The sequence below is a fragment of the Schistocerca piceifrons genome, unplaced genomic scaffold, assembly GCF_021461385.2.
Source record: "Schistocerca piceifrons isolate TAMUIC-IGC-003096 unplaced genomic scaffold, iqSchPice1.1 HiC_scaffold_2290, whole genome shotgun sequence".
Classification (NCBI taxonomy): Eukaryota; Metazoa; Arthropoda; class Insecta; order Orthoptera; family Acrididae; genus Schistocerca; species Schistocerca piceifrons.
The window spans coordinates 441,254-458,039 of NW_025728218.1; positions in this window are offsets into that span (position 1 = coordinate 441,254).

Below are 16,786 nucleotides of genomic sequence, written 5' to 3' on the forward strand. Positions count from 1 at the left end.
ATTGATTGTAAGTATAAGATGTCATCTCAGATCGTAACAAAGGCTTTCTCAGATAAGTATTCAACAATAATTATTAGCTCAGGGTCCCACTTTAAGCATAAATTGTTTCAAAAGCATAATAGACCAATTACCAACAAATAATCCTGAGCAAATAGGGAGCATTATGACTGATACATGGGTTAGCGTCCAGACATATATTGTAGTGAATCTAGATATCATAAGATCCAAGCACACAAAAATAAACACTATATAAACGCTATATACATATATAAAAGCAAATAAAAATTGTGGTTGACCCCTTTTTAAGAGACAGCCTCAACTTCTTCTAATCTGACTATGTAGACCTAGACAAGATGTTATGGATTTGAATTAATAGAATCGGTGGCAGTTGTGGGCTATATACCAAATAAAATGATAAGAGAACCTTCATAGTACACAAAACAGGTCAGAACACTATTACAGGAGCTATGAGGAAATGCATGCCAAATGTAAAATAATGTAAAATCCCAAAACTGGCAAAAAAGGTTTTACAAAAACTGGAAATTTAGTGCAAACTGCAGTGAGAGAGGCTTTTAATAGTTACCACAATGAAACTGTCCTTAAATCTGGCAGAATTGAAAGTGATTCTGGTTGTATGTAAAGTACAACAGTGCCAACATGCAATCAATACCTTCACTGCATGATAACAATGGTGATGTTACTGATGAAGTGCCACAAAAGCTGAGTTACGATGCATAGTTTTCTTTGCTGACAATTTCAAAAACCAAGTAAATATTCCAGTATTCAAAACAAGAATGACTGCCAACATTACTAACTTAGTTATATGTGTCCTCCATGTTGAGAAGCAGCTTACATCACTCAATAAAAGCAAGGCCTCCAGTCCAGGTTGTATACCACTCAGGTTCGTTTCAGAGCATGCTGATACAATAACTCCATGATTAGCAATCATACACAGCCGTTTGCTCTTCGTAAGATCCACACCTGAAGAATAAGCTGCAAAATTTGCACCAATACAAAGAAAAGGAATGGGAGTAATTTGCTCAATTACAGACCTATATCAATTATGCAGATTTGGTGCAGGATTTTTGAACATAAACTGTGTGTGTTCATCATGAATTTCCTCCAGGAAAACAATCTGTTGACACACAGTCAGCATGGATTTGGAAAATATTTTTCTCATGGAGCACCACAATACAACTAGCACTTTAGTTCCATATAGTAATGAGTGCTATCGACAGGGGGATCTCAAAATGATGCCATAATTTTAGATTTTCAGAAGGCTTTCAACACTATTCCTCAGACGTGACTTCTAATAAAATTGTATCACATCTTAGTTGTGCACTGGATTCATGATTTCCTGTGAGAAAGGTCATAGACTATAATAATTTATGGAAAGCCATCAAGTAAAATGGAAGTAATATCTGGTGATCTCCACCAGAGCGTTATAGGCCCTCTGCTGTTCCTGATCTACACAAATGAATTAGGAAACAATCTGAGCAGTTCTCTTAGATTGTTAGCAGTTGATGCCGTCATTTACCGTCGTGTAAAGTTGTCAGATGATCAATACGAATTGCAAAATGTTTTAGATAAGATATTTGTATGGTGCAAAGAGTGGCATTTGTCTCTCAATAAGGAGAAATGAGATCATCCACACGAGTATGAGGGGATACCCGCCAAATTTTGGTTTCACAATACATCAAAATAAAGGCTGCTAATTAAGCTTAATACCTAAAATTAGAATTACAGATGAATTAAATCAGAATGATCATATAGACTATGCTGTGAGGAAACCAAACCAATGACTGCAATTTATTGGCAGAACACTTGGAGAGTGCCAAAGGTCTACAAGAGAGACTGCATATAATCAAGCACATCCACCATCTTCTGAAGTATTGCTGTGCTTTGTGAGATCTGTGCAAGATATTATTGACATAGGACAACAATCAGTTCAAACAAGGGCCGTTTGATTAGTATTATAGTGAAATTAGGGGAGACAGGGTCATGGATATAATACGCGAATTGGGGTGTCAATCATTAAAACCAAGCCCTTTTTCATTGCATTCAGATCTTCTGATGAAACTTCTGTGGTGTCACCGCCAGACACCACACTTGCTAGGTGGTAGCCTTTAAATCGGCCGCGGTCCGATAGTATACGTCGGACCTGTGTGTCGCCACTGTCAGTGATTGCAGACCGAGCGCCGCCACACGGCAGGTCTAGAGAGACATCCTAGCACTCGTCCCCAGTTGTACAGCCAACTTTGCTAGCGAAGCTACACTGACAAATACGCTCTCATTTGCCGAGATGATAGTTAGCATAGCCTTCAGCTACATCATTTGCTACGACCTAGCAAGGCACCATGACCAGTTTATATTGAGATTATATAATGTATCAACAAGAGCGATGTTCTCCAATTATGGATTAAAGTTAAGTATTACATCAACTCCGTACTTTATTTATTAGAATCAACTACTTTAATCTGTTCCAGACCTCACGCCAGCCTGCGTGAGTTAAACGCATGCTATTCGGCTACAAGTCATAGTGGATTGGCTGTCTGGTCAGTCCACTACAACTTCAATCACCAGCTTTCTCCTAAGTGTGAAAATATTTTGTTGCCACCCACCTACATAGCGAGAAATGATCATCATCTTCACCAACACCAAATAAATTAGAGCTCACAGGGTGTGACTGAAGTGTTCATTTTTCGCTCATGCTGTCCGTGAGTGGAATGGAAAAGATAGCTTGAAGATGGGTAGACAAACAATCTGCCACGCAGTTTATTGTGAACTCCAGATCAGTCATGTGGATGTAGATTGTGTCAAGCATCACAGTACTGTATTTGAACATTAATGGCTTGTTTCTCCTATTCATCCACATTCACTTACATTTTTGTACATGTAAAACAAGCTGCCATTCATCACAATAAACAGAAATTCAGTCCACGTCAACATATTTCCTCCTAGAATCCCTAAACAATGTTACTTTTCTGTGTATTACAGTGTCATCAGCAGATGGTACTCTAGGTAAAGTGACCAAAAGGCGAAGCAGCTGAACATAATGCATGTAAGTATAGAAGAATATAAAAATATCTTATTTGCTAATGGTTCTACAGGTCTACTAAAAGTTGAAAACAGCGAGAAGCTGCAACGGGCTGTTAACTGATCTACAAATTGAATCAGCAGTCTGGCAGACCACATCCACCAATAAGATTGTATACAACAATAGAACAACCCACATAATCTGCAAACATTCACTGCAACTGTGTTTTCCTTAAGGGTGATAAAGTGGTGAGTAGCCCTGTTACAAAAGTCAGTGGTGTTTGGCTGTGAGAGGCTATGAAACAGCTTCCTACTGGTCCACTTATTACGTTTAATCCACCACAGAAAATCTTGTTCCTAGAGACTGGATACTTGGTGACAGAACTCAACAATTCACAAGTGTGGCAGTAAACAAAACAATTATGTGCAGTGTCTCTGCTGCAGAGAGATGCTATGTATGCTGCTGTAAAAAATTTTCAACCTCCTTCCCACTGAGCTGAAAACCTTATGTTGTTTTCTTATTTAGTTCAGCTTTGAATAGTTATTTACTATTCCATAATTGTCCCTTTATTAACTATGTTGTACAATATGTTTAGAAACAACTTATCCAACAGAAGATATACCTAACAAGTTGCATAACTGACAAAAGATTAATAAAAGTATTTCAGCTGACAATGCAGCTTCACATGCACACATATCAATTTTAGACGACTCTTCACATGATCCCTGGGTGGTACTACAAAACCAACACATCAAAAGCCCTTTACCAGGTCCAAACATCTGCAGAAGTGAGACCAAGTATTAAAACATGTCAACTAAACACCTAAGGCATTAGTTGAACCTAATGCCAAATTCTAGGGAAGATGCTGTCTAAGCGTGTTATCAACATGGTTGTCCAACAACAAAGTCATACAAGTAATGGAGATCAGCTATGGGCAAGAGGAAAGTGGCTAGCAAGCATCAATGTGCAGTAGCGTGTGTGGCAAGAAAGGTCAGTAGAGGTTGTGGGCAAGTGCTAGAGTGTACTGGAGAATATGAAATCCACTGGCAATCCACAGTCTGTGACAAAGGGTCAAAAGGAATAAATAAAGAGCTTCTTCTGCACAAGATTAATGCAGCATTGAATGAAATAGAGACTAACATTGACAATGCACCTCAAATAAATGTAGATAATGGAACTTTCAGGAGAATCAAAAAAGGGCACAGGGTGTTCACCTTGCTTGGGTTCCAACAGTTCAAACTTTTCAAACATTTATTTCACAAACATTAAACCAAACAGGGCAAAGTAGACACGTGCGGTAGCCACATGTAATGTTAAGCAAATGTATGGGTCATTTGTGTAATCAAAATTTATTGCAACTGTGAAGAATTTTAACCACATTCTTAAAAAAAATTTGGTTGTGTGAAAAAGAGCAGGATTAAAAATAAAAATTTCCAACATATGCCAGAGACAGAGTGCAAAACAAATGGCCAGAAATTCCACAAGTCAAAGTCCTAATATGTGAAGTCTTTATTCAGTAAACTAAATGAAGTTATCAAAGGAGGCCGCTCAGAAATTGAAATTGTCAGAAATGGGTCAGAAGTTACAATGAACACTACCTAGTGCAAACCTGTCACTGAAGTGAAAGAGGATTTATAGAGGGAGGAAAAATAGAATCATGAATACATTTTAATGTCTTTCGTGTGAGGAAGATGGGAGCTATTACAGAAAATCTACATCCTTGCATTTTCAATATTTACTGTTAATGATCTGTGTATTGACACTGCTGTAAACAATCAAAGTAAACCCACTAAAGGCCAGGCACTGTTAAAGTTCAGAGTTTAGGAGAGTATGTATGAGCAGAGTGTATTCATTTTTGTATGACTTAACATCAGTTTGGTTCTCAGAATTCACTGATTCTGAATAGGTTTGTCAACGCATTCTTTCACACTTCTGTTCCTTCCACTAGTCAGACAGAAATGAAGAGGAGAGTGTTTCAGGATTCGTCAAGGGAGACGATTAGGTTAGTCCATTCGTAAATATGAGTTTGGGAACTGCATCTTTAAGTAAGTCGGGGGAAGATGCTGGGCTCCAGTAGAATAATGATGATTAAAATGCTCTGACCAGCACTCAAAGTATGACTCAAACATTAGGGGACATGCCTGAAGCTAAACAGAAGGAACAGGTAAAAATATAAGGGTGTTATGTCGATCTATTTTAAGAACATCGTGTCCAATCAGATGATGTGCTTGTAAAACTCAAGTTAAGAATCATGAGCCATTCCATAGTAAATTGTACCCAGTACCCTTGCCCTAGAAAGCCATAGTTAATAAAGCAATTAAGCGTGTGTAGAAGAATCAGATTATTTAACACTCAAATAGTGAAAGTTCTAATGAAATCCACACTGTAACAAAAAGGGATGGCTGTGTGCATTTACTAACTGATGCCCATTGAGAAATGATGCAGTTTACTGTACAATGTGACCAACTGGAGGATGAAGGTATAGCAGGAAGAACACAGCCTTTCTGTGGAATGGAAGGTGTTAGCAGTTTAAAAGGATGGCCTTCGGGCTGTCAGTATCATCAGTGGTCTTTATGACAGCACTCACAGAAGTTCTAAGAGAAGAATTATTGATACACTTATCACCTACATAATGTTATTCTAATTAGTACTACCTTTAGGGAGAACATTTATACATTCTATGTCGTGTAATGTAAGCGTTTAGTGGATGGGTAAATAAGAATTTGCCAAATCGCTTGTTTTCTTGGGCATGTAATTTCTTTGCATGGAATCAAACCTGATCCAATGAAAATGGAACCAGTGAGAAATTGTCCTGCACAAAAATGATGTAATCAACTGAAAATCTCTCAGTTTGTGCAATTTCTATCACAGTATTTATCCTCGATTTTTTTATCTTCACAAATACATCTCCACTGGAAATGGAATAAGGAATATCAAGAAGCATTTGAGTTAATTAAAAACCAATTGCATGAGGCACCGATACTTCACCATCCTGACTGAAGCAAAAATTTCTACACTGGAACCGATTCAATTTATTCCTACTGCTAGCTTAGTACATTTAATCCACCACGGAAAATGAATGAGTATAGCAGTCTCTCTAAATAGCCACATTACAAGTATTTAGAAACATTCTAGAGTAACACTCCAGCACTTTGCCTTCTTTTCAATTGTAAATGTACTAAATCACAGTAATAGAGGGGAACAATGAAAGAAGTGCGCAAACATGTCATAGCAGTACTCAGGCAGCAGTAGCTAACTACGACAGATGCAGCAACAGATAAGTAACCACATTTGTCATTTACGAGTTCCTAACCAGGAGCGAATTTTATTATATCATCTGTCTACTTGAATAGTTCAATTTCTTGACTTTCTGCGTGTAAATTTAACATCTAATAGCCACAGTTCTCGTGTTTTCATTTGCGTCAGAAAGTAAACTGATTTTGTGACATATTACAAGTTCCAGATCAGGGTCAAATTATTTAGTTTGACCTGAGTGCTTCAGTAGTTAGGTTTCTGAACATACGCGTATTACTAGACACAGTTTGTGTTTTTGGCAGGTTCTATAGTAGAATTGCACAGCATGTGCTGACAGTTTGTTTATCTGCATAGTTTAGTCTTCCATGGTCTTTTGTATGGACAGGGACTGTGATTGTTGTGTGTGAATGTGAGTCGAGTTGGTGACACTTCGCTCTCAGCTTCAGTTAGTGTTTTTGGCAGGTTCTATAGTAGAATTGCACAGCATGTGCTGACAGTTTGTTTATCTGCATAGTTTAGTCTTCCATGGTCTTTTGTATGGACAGGGACTGTGATTGTTGTATGCGGATGTGAGCCGAGTTGGTGACACTTCGCTCTCAGCTTCAGGCTGTGATGGATTCCGTTACAGAGCTTGAGGCTGCAGTGGATGGGCACCACTGTTATGGGCCGGCTGTGGGGACACAACGGACGTCCAGCATGTCAGAGTCTTCTGATCAGTCCTCACCAGTGGCCAACCCAGTTACTGCTCGCACTGAGGCTGACCCCTCACCTGTTGTCGAGTGGGAGGTTGCCCCGGGGCGAAGCACATGGTGAAAGACTTCCCAGGTGGCCACACATAATGCCTCTCCGGTTTGTCTGACAAACAGGTTCCAGGTTCTGTCTGTGGCTGACACTGTCACTGAGCCAGATGCTGTCACCTGTCCTGTTTCAGAGGAAACCATTCAGCCTCCAAGATCTGGGCAATCACAGAGGCTGAGATTATTGGTAGTTTGGAGCTCCAAGGTTAGGTGCATTATAGGGCCCCCTTAGGGACTTGGATGACAAGAATGGTAAGAAATCCAGTGTGCATTCCATCTGCATACCAGGTGGAGTCACTCCAGATGTGGAAAGGGTACTCCCGGATGCCATGAAGAGCACGGCATGCAGCCAACTGCAGGTGGTTGCTCAAGTTGGTACCAATTACACGTGTCACTTTCGATCAAAAGAGATTCTCTTTGGTTTCGAGCAGCTAACAGAAGTGGTAAAGGCTGCCATTCTTGCTTGCAAGATTAAAGCAGAGCTGACCATTTGCAGCATAGCCGTCAGGGGCAATTCCGGACCTCTGGTACAGAGCTGAGTGAAGGGTCAGAATCAGAGGCTCAGACGGCTAGGCTGCTGATTCCTCGACTTGCGCCAAAGGGTGGTTGGGTTTCGGGTTCCGCTGAATAGGTCAGGTGCCCACCACGTACAGGTGGCAGATACACAAGTAGCAGGGTCTGTGTGGTGTCGACTGGGCAGTTCTTTACGTTAGAGGGTCTCGGGAAAACACAAAAAGCACTTCAGTTACAAAGGGTGCAGGCTGAACACAGCAAAAATGTAGATACAGGAACCACTGGTATAACAGTTGTAAATTGTCGTAGCTGTGTTGGGAAAGTACCAGAGCTCCAAGCGCTAATAGAAAGCATTGATGCTTAAATTGTTATAGGTCCTGAAAGCTGGCTAAAGCTGGATATAAGCTCAGCCAAAATTTTTGTGAAGAACCTAATGGTGTTCCAAAAGGATAGGCTAAACATGGTTGGTGGAGGCGTGTTTATTGCTGTCTGAAGTAGTTTAACTTGTCACGAAATTGAAGTAGATACATCCTGTGAATTAGTATGGGCAGAAGTCATTGTTGGCAAATGGAATAAAATAATAATTGTATCCTTTTACCGACCTCCCAATTCAGATGGCACAGTTTCTGAAAGGATCAAAGAAAACTTGAGTTTGATTTTAAACACATACCCGAATCATATGATAATAGTTGGTGGTGACTTTAATTTACCCTCGATATGTTGGTGAAAATACATGTTTAATTCTGGAGGTACGCATAAAATATCATCTGAAATTGTGCTAAACACATTCTCTGAAAATGATCTCGAGCAATTAGTTCATGAGCCCACGTGAATAGTAAACGGTTGTGAAAACACGCTTGACCTCTTAGCAAGAAATAATCCTGAGTTAATAACGAGCATAAAAACTGATTCAGGGATTAGTGAACACAGGACTGTTGTAGCAAGACTGAGTATTGTAATCCCCAAATCATCATTCTTGTGAAACACAACTAGCTCTCTATTCACATGAAGTGCTGAGTGCTATTGACAAGGGATTTGAGATTGATTCCATATTTCTGGATTTCCATAAGGCTTTTGACACTGTAGGTACTACACAAGCAGCTTGTAGTGAAATTGTGTGATTATGGAATATCATCTCAGTTATGTGACTGGATCTGTGATTTCTGTCAGAGAGGTCACAGTTCATTGTAATTGTAGGAAAGTCATAGAGTAAAACAGAAGTGATTTCTGGCATTCCCCAAGGTAGTGTTGTAGCCCCTTTGCTGTTCCTTATCTATTCAAACAATTTGGGAGACAATCTGAGCGGCCGTCTGCAGTTGTTTACAGATGATGCTGTCATTTATCGACTAATAAAGTCATCAGAAGATCAAAACAAACTGCAAAACGATTTAGAAAAAGAGGATCAGAATGGTTGGAAAAGTGGCAGTTGGCTCTGAATAATGAAAAGTGTGAGGTTATCCACACGAGTGCTAGAAGGAACTCATTAAACTTCAGTTACACGATAAATCAGTGTAATCTAAAAGCTGTAAATTCAACTAAATACCTAGGTATTACAATTATGAACAATTTAAATTGGAAGGAACACATATTAGATTAGATTAGATTAGATTAATACTAGTTCCATGGATCATGAATACGATATTTCGTAATGATGTGGAACGAGTCGAATTTTTCAATACATGACATAATTAGGTTAATTTAACAACATACTTAAGTTAATATAACAACTTTATTTATTTTTGTGTTTTTTTATTTTTATTTTTTTATTTTTTTAATATTTTTTTTCTTAATTTATATCTAAAAATTCCTCTATGGAGTAGAAGGAGTTGTCATTCAGAAATTCTTTTAATTTCTTCTTAAATACTTGTTGGTTATCTGTCAGACTTTTGATACTATTTGGTAAGTGACCAAAGACTTTAGTGCCAGTATAATTCACCCCTTTCTGTGCCAAAGTTAGATTTAATCTTGAATAGTGAAGATCGTCCTTTCTCCTAGTATTGTAGCTATGCACACTGCTATTACTTTTGAATTGGGTTTGGTTGTTAATAACAAATTTCATAAGAGAGTATATATACTGAGAAGCTACTGTGAATATCCCTAGATCCTTAAATAAATGTCTGCAGGATGATCTTGGGTGGACTCCAGCTATTATTCTGATTACACGCTTCTGTGCAATAAATACTTTATTCCTCAATGATGAATAACCCCAAAATATGATGCCATATGAAAGCAATGAGTGAAAATAGGCGTAGTAAGCTAATTTACTAAGATGTTTATCACCAAAATTTGCAATGACCCTTATTGCATAAGTAGCTGAACTCAAACGTTTCAGCAGATCATCAATGTGTTTCTTCCAATTTAATCTCTCATCAATGGACATACCTAAAAATTTGGAATATTCTACCTTAGCTATATGCTTCTGATTAAGGTCTATATTTATTAATGGCGTCATACCATTCACTGTACGGAACTGTATGTACTGTGTCTTATCAAAATTCAGTGAGAGTCCGTTTACAAGGAACCACTTAGTAATTTTCTGAAAGACAGTATTGACAATTTCATCAGTTAATTCTTGTTTTTCAGGTGTGATTACTATACTTGTATCATCAGCAAAGAGAACTAACTTTGCCTCTTCATGAATATAGAATGGCAAGTCATTAACATATAATAAGAACAACAAAGGACCCAAGACTGACCCTTGTGGAACCCCATTCTTGATAGTTCCCCAGTTTGAGGAATGTGCTGATCTTTGCATGTTACGAGAACTACTTATTTCAACTTTGTGCACTCTTCCAATTAGGTACGAATTAAACCATTTGTGCACTGTCCCACTCATGCCACAATACTTGAGCTTGTCTAGCAGAATTTCATGATTTACACAATCAAAAGCCTTTGAGAGATCACAAAAAATCCCAATGGGAGGTGTTCGGTTATTCAGATCATTCAAAATTTGACTGGTGAAAGCATATATGGCATTTTCTGTTGAAAAACCTTTCTGGAAACCAAACTGACATTTTGTTAGTACTTCATTTTTACAGATATGTGAAGCTACTCTTGAATACATTACTTTCTCAAAAATTTTGGAGAAAGCTGTTAGAAGGGAGATTGGACGGTAATTGTTGACATCAGATCTATCCCCCTTTTTATGCAAAGGTATAACAATAGCATATTTCAGTCTATCAGGGAAAATGCCCTGTTCCAGAGAGCTATTACACAGGTGGCTGAGAATCTTACTTATCTGTTGAGAACAAGCTTTTAGTATTTTGCTGGAAATGCCATCAATTCCATGTGAGTTTTTGCTTTTAAGCAAGTTTATTATTTTCCTAATTTCAGAGGGAGAAGTGGGTGAGATTTCAATTGTATCAAATTGCATAGGTATGGCCTCTTCCATTAACAGCCTAGCATCTTCTAATGAACACCTGGATCCTACTATATCCACAACATTTAGAAAATGATTATTAAAAATATTTTCAACTTCTGACTTTTTGTTCGTAAAGTTTTCATTCAATTTGATAGTAATACTGTCTTCCTCTGCTCTTGGTTGACCTGTTTCTCTTTTAATAATATTCCAAATTGTTTTAATTTTATTATCAGAGTTGCTGATTTCAGACATGATACACATACTCCTGGATTTTTTAATAACTTTTCTTAATATAACACAGTAGTTTTTATAATTTTTGATAGTTTCTGGGTCACTACTCTTTCTTGCTGTCAGATACATTTCCCTTTTCCGGTTACAAGATATTTTTATACCCTTAGTAAGCCATGGTTTGTTACAAGGTTTCTTACGAGTATATTTAACTATTTTCTTGGGGAAGCAGTTTTCAAATGCATTTACAAAAATGTCATGAAATAAATTATATTTTAAATTGGCATCAGGTTCACGGTACACCTCATCCCAGTCTAACTGCTGTAGGCTTTCCCTGAAATATGCAATTGTTAAATCGTTGACTGAACGTACTACTTTGGAGGACTGTTTAGTATTGCTGAATGGAGCTATGTCATATATTGTAACTAGCTGTGCACCATGATCAGAAAGACCATTCTCAACAGGCTGAGCATTTATCTGGTTAAACTTATCTTGGTCTATAAAGAAGTTATCTATCAGTGAGCTGCTATCCTTTACCACCCGAGTAGGAAAATCAATAACGGGTGTCAAATTGAAAGAACCGAGTAATACTTCAAGGTCATTTTTCCTATTACCCTCTTTCAGAGAATCTACATTGAAGTCCCCACAAATAAAAATTTGCTTCCCCCTGTCTGACAGATAGCACAACAAGGAGTCCAAATTTTTCAGAAATAGATGAAAATTTCCTGATGGAGACCTATATACAGTTACAATTATAAATGTGCCTTTATTTAATTTAAGCTCACAGGCACATGCTTCTATAAGTATAGAAACAAAAAAGTTTTGTGTAAAGAAACATTTTGCACAATGATAACTTTTGACATATATGGCAACTCCTCCTTTCTCCATATTTTCTCTCATTACATGTGCAGAGAGCTTATAACCACTTACATTTACCTTATCCATATCAGTAACAATGTGATGCTCAGACAGGCATAGTATATCTATTTCGCTCTCAGCTTCTAAATCTTCTAAACAAACCAGAAGCTCATCTACTTTATTCTTTAAACTCCCAATATTTTGATGAAATATGCTTACATTATTTTTAATTATACTTTTATGAGAACCTTTCCTTATTCTAACATTTGCAGTACTCTCCTGTCTGAGTTTCTCATTGTGCTTAGGCCTAGTTCCTATACCAGTGGTCACATGGTGTTCAGAGAGGCAGATTATGTCAACTGGGTTGGGTGACTTTAATTCATCAATGGAATTACCTAGGACTGAGTTACAACTTGGTGGAGATAAAATTTCTGGTGATTGGTGAAAATTTATAATTGATAGCTGTGATTGGTGATCCAATGTGCTAGAATTGTGCTGTCTAATTTCTTTCCTAAACTGAAGATTTGTTTCAATCCGGACCTCTCGTAGAACTTGACATCTTTCTGTCTTACCTATCCTAAAAAAGGTGCTGCTCCAACACCTGTAACACACAGAAAATTATGTAGGGAAGGCTAACCAAAGACTGTGTTTTATTGGCAAGACACTTAGAAAATGAAACAGACCTACTAACAAGACTGCCGACACTATGCTTGTCCGCCCACTTTTAGAATACTGTTGCACAGTGTGGGATCCTCACCAGATAGCACTGACTGAGTACATTGAAAAACTTTAAAGAAAAGCAGCAGGTTTTGTATTATAGTGAAATATGGGAGAGAGTGTCACAGAAATGATATGAGATTTGGGATGGACATCATTAAAAGATAGGTGTTTTTCGTTGCGATAGAATCTTCTCACGAAATTCCAGTAACCAACTTCCTTCTCCGAATGTGAAAATATTTTGTTGACACCGACTTACATAGGGAGGATTGATCACCAAGATAAAATAAGGGAAATCAGAGCTCGTACGGAAAGATATAGGAGAATGAAGAACCTTCCACAACTAGGAACTGCTTCTATCATTAGCCATAAATTAATGGATTAAGTTAATGATTTATGATCACCTAACAACCATGTATGCAAACAAGATCTACACTAATCAATGTTCATGTACCCAAAATTCTGACACATTAAGTAAGAAATGTGCATAGAGTGGACGTGCACGGATACATGCATCTGATGGAGAAAAATCTGTAGCCAATGGCTAGTGTAATAAAAATAGACAAGAGCCCCAATGAAGATGCACTAATATTAATAACTCAAGGCTTATTATGTTAAAAAAGTCACTTTACAATCAGACAGTATTGCGAAACTAACTTTAGGCACAGAAGTTGCTTACATAACAATGAATGACATCATCACTTATTAAACTAATGCTGTTCGAGTAACTGACCTTCAAGTTAACTCTTACACTGGGCTACTGGAGATTCAGCTGTATGTCCAGGAACCCGGTACCAGTTGCAAGTTGCCTAATTAATGCCTTCCAGGAACTACAAAAAATATTTTGGATAATTATTGATGGACTTGAACACAACAAGACATTTTTAACATAAGACTACACATCTTAGCGAATAGGTATTGGCAAGTAGTACAGTGGGAAACAGTGTGCTTGCCAAGGCAGTGTAACTGATCATGTGTGCAAATACCCACACTTTATTTATTGAGTATTTCAGGATGAGTGCACTTACAGACTTCTGATGAACTTCAAGCATGTAAGGAAGAAAAAGTTTAGCAAATGATTGCACTTATGCTTTAAGTGGAACATTTAGCTCATTAACTTATTTGCAAACCAGTCAGAAGTTTAACTCTTGTGTACAACAGGGCATCAGAGTCTAAACAATTAGCAATTTACTGGTACCTGTACAATATCTGGACGGTAAGGTACTAAATTTTCACATATGAATGACAGGAACATGTAAATATCACTATAATTGGGGTACATACCAATGTCACAATGGTGTTGATATTGTGAATACAAAGAAATTATTGCAGTAACTTGTGAACAACAAAAAAGTTTGTTGTGATAGAATAAAGGTGACATGTATACTTTCTTATTAACAGCACATGCACTCTGAACATATTTATGAACAAACCATTGTACTATTACCTATTGTGTTTCAATCACATTCTTCATCACTGTAATACTGAATTTATAAGGGAAAAATGGAAGTCGATAACTGACAACTCCAAACTGGGGTAACATTTCCACAAAAATATCTAAACTGATAATCGTATGGACATCACAGAATAATGATGTATTTGTATTATTGCAGATTTATATCCATTAGGTAAGACTAAAGCAAAGCTTCCTAAGTGCAAGCATTTTTTTTTTCACTGCCAGGTAATGAACTACTTGCAAAACAAAGTTTCAAGAATTTACAAAACCCTTACAAAAACTTTCTTCACTACATTGGCAACAAAATAAGCTTTACTGCAAACAACAAGCTTCCAAGGAATCCAATTGACCAGTTGGCATCATGACAAGAAACGAACTCACACACAAAATTAATATAAAATTTCGATCTGTGTAGTAATATTTATAACACTTGTATCAAGTGGAATGATGTCCATAACAGATATAAAGGAAACTGACTACTGAGCATCAGTAAGTCTACACTCGACACATGCCATCCATCTGCTCACTAAAAATCCAGAGTGTTTCACAATTCCTATTACAGAGAGGTTCCAGAGCAAACTCTATCCACCAGGTTTCATTACTGAACCCATGTCTGGAAATGTACAAAGTCCCTTCTTCAACTCTTACACACCTGTAACAGGAATTCTGACATGCCCTGGGTACAGCAAGAATACCCTGTAGCAATTTTACAACAGATTGCATAGTTTACATTAAGTGCATGTAACACCAATGAAAATATCCCAAGAGCATATGGTATTTATGACTACATAAATAAATGACCAAAATAGTGACTTTATCATTTCTTTTATCCATGTAATTCTGAAGTTATGGTAGTATCTGGGAAACTGTTTACTGAGGAGGTACTCTTTTGTGAGGAAGTACAGCAGTACCTCATATACTTTCAACAATGCTCAACTATAAAGTCCTGTCCTCATTTTCATTTCAGTCTTCTCCAAACACCTGGCACCTCCAAATTATTTTTGTGTGCATCAGGAATGTCCAGCCTTTTGCACAACTTCACAGAAATTTAATAATGCTCCTCCACAGCATGGTCATCACTGTTCTGATACAAGCATGGCTAAAGGTTTCTCCAGCCACATTGTGGAGATACGAAGTAGTATCACAACTACTTCCTCTTGTTCTTGTTCTTGTTCTTCAATACCCAAACAGGTCCTCCCCCATCAGAGAGAAGATTAAATAAGGAAAATGAAAGACACCCTCTGGCCTCGTAACCTAATACCATCGGGGTCGAAAAGATCAAGAGTTGGTCAAGAGAGACCGACAGAAAAGAAAACAGAATACGTCTGACACACGTAAGTGGAAGCAATGTCAGACGTTTCTAAAAAGAAGATAGTGAGACACATATGACTGTTCTGTTTATGACAAGTGGTACCTGACCATATTTAAAACCAAAGTAATGTCAAATTTAATATGTGAGATTCACATGTTTATGCTGAGCTAACAAGTTGACACAATACCATGTATTCTAACATCACAAGTATATTCTTTGGGCATAACACAATTAACAATGGGTAAATATACAAAAGTGAAACATTAAATGATTCAAAAATGTAACAGCACTTTATGCACTGATATATGCTGTTAGATATTCCTTCCAAGTACCTGGTACCTTGCTGATATTAAATTTTTTAAACTGTAATACTTGCAACATAGAAAAATTAATGAAATGTAACATCTAACAAGCCTCTGTAGTCACTACAGAGAGATATAATATTAAATACTAAGTGTTAAAAGAAATTTCTTGACATCTATTACGCTTGAAGTAGCTATTCAGATTGTTTGAGCTAATCATAATACACAAGTTAGTACATTCCATATTACTAATCTGGAACATTCGATTGTCTAAAATGCTGACTTAATTATATGAGGGGTGTTCAGTAAGTAACGCAATAATTTTTCTGAAAGCAGGTTGGCTTTATTCAGGATCCCATTACACCATATTATTTCCTATGATCTTTGATACAAAACCCGAGTTTTCAGCACAATTTCTGTTCAATTTGATGGCCTTACGCCACCTTACTGGGAGGGCTTGTATGCCTCATGACACCATTCTACTAATTGATGACAGCACCATCTTGTTGCATCAACAACTGCCCCCATCATCCACACACTGCTTTCTGCAGAGTGCAGAATGGACAGTTCTTCCTTGTCTACCCAACAGTCTGGACATCGCACCATCTGGATTTTGTCTCTTTGTCCCAATGAAGTATGTGTGCTCCTCTCAGGTGTGCAGATTTGGTGAGGTCTTGCAATGTCACGGAGAAGAAGAGTTCATTTCCATTTTTGTGGTGACGTACATGCTGAAGTTGTTTCTTCAACTTAACGATGGTACTGCAAAACACTACACCATGATGGAGGTAATCACACAGAATAACAACTTCAAAATTCCAGAAGACCACCACCATGACTTCACTGGTTGAGGATGCAGCTTTGAACTTTTTCTTCAGAGCAGGTGATGTGGTGCCACTCTGTGGATTGCTGTCTTGTTTCTCAGTTCAGAGTGTTTCACCGTCTGACAATGT